This window comes from Mastomys coucha, unplaced genomic scaffold (assembly GCF_008632895.1).
Source record: "Mastomys coucha isolate ucsf_1 unplaced genomic scaffold, UCSF_Mcou_1 pScaffold21, whole genome shotgun sequence".
NCBI classification, from domain to species: Eukaryota; Metazoa; Chordata; class Mammalia; order Rodentia; family Muridae; genus Mastomys; species Mastomys coucha.
Window position 1 is genome coordinate 3923780 of NW_022196904.1, and position 1067 is coordinate 3924846.

Genomic DNA, 1067 nt, shown 5'->3' on the forward strand with positions numbered 1-1067 from the left:
TTCTGACTATTATAAATAAGGCTGCTATGAACATGGTAGAGCATGTGTCCTTATTACATGTTGCAGTACCTTTTGGGAATATGCCCAGGAGTGGTATAGTTGGATCCTCCGGTAGAACTATGTCCAATTTCCGGAGGAACCACCAAACTAATTTCCAGAGTGGTTGTACCAGTTTGCAGTCCCACCAGCAATGAAGTAATGTTCCTCTTTCTCCACAACCTTTCCAGCATCTGCTGTCACCTGAGTTTTTAATCCTAGCCATTCTGACTGGTGTGAGGTGGAATCACAGGGTTGTTTTGATTTGCATTTCCATGATGACTAAGGATGTTGAACATTTCTTTAGGTGCTTCTCAGCCATTCGGTGTTCATCAATTGAGAATTCTTTGTTTAGCTCTGTACCCCATTTTTAATAGGGTTACTTGGTTGTCTGGAGTCTAACTTCTTGAGTTCTTTGTATACATTGGATATTAGCTCTCTATCAGATATAGGGTTGGTAAAGATCTTTTCCCAATTTGTTGGTTGCCGTTTTATACTATTGACAGTGTATTTTGCCTTACAGAAGCTTTGCAACTTTATGAGGTCCCATTCATCAATTCTTGATCTTAGAGCAGAAGCTATTGGAGTTCTCTTCAGGAAATTTTCCCCTGTGCCTATTTGCTTGAGGTTCTTCCCCTGTTTCTCTTCTATTAGTTTTAATGTATCTGCTTTGATGTGGAGGTCCCTGATCCACTTGGACTTGAGTTTTGTACAAGGAGAAAGGAATGGATCGATTTGCATTTTTCTGCATGTTAACCTCTAGTTGAGCCAGCACCATCTGTTGAAAATGCTGTCTTTTTTTCCACTGGATGGTTTTAGGTCCTTTGTCAAAGCTTAAGTGACCATAGGTACATGGGTTCATTTCTGGGTCTTCAGTTCGGTTCCATTGATCTACCTGCCTGTCACTATGCCGATACCATGCAGTTTTTTATCACAATTGCTCTGTAGTACAGCTTAAGGTAAGGGATTGTGATTCAACCAGAGGTTCCTTTATTGTTGAGAATAGTTTTGGCTATCCTGGGTCTTTTGTT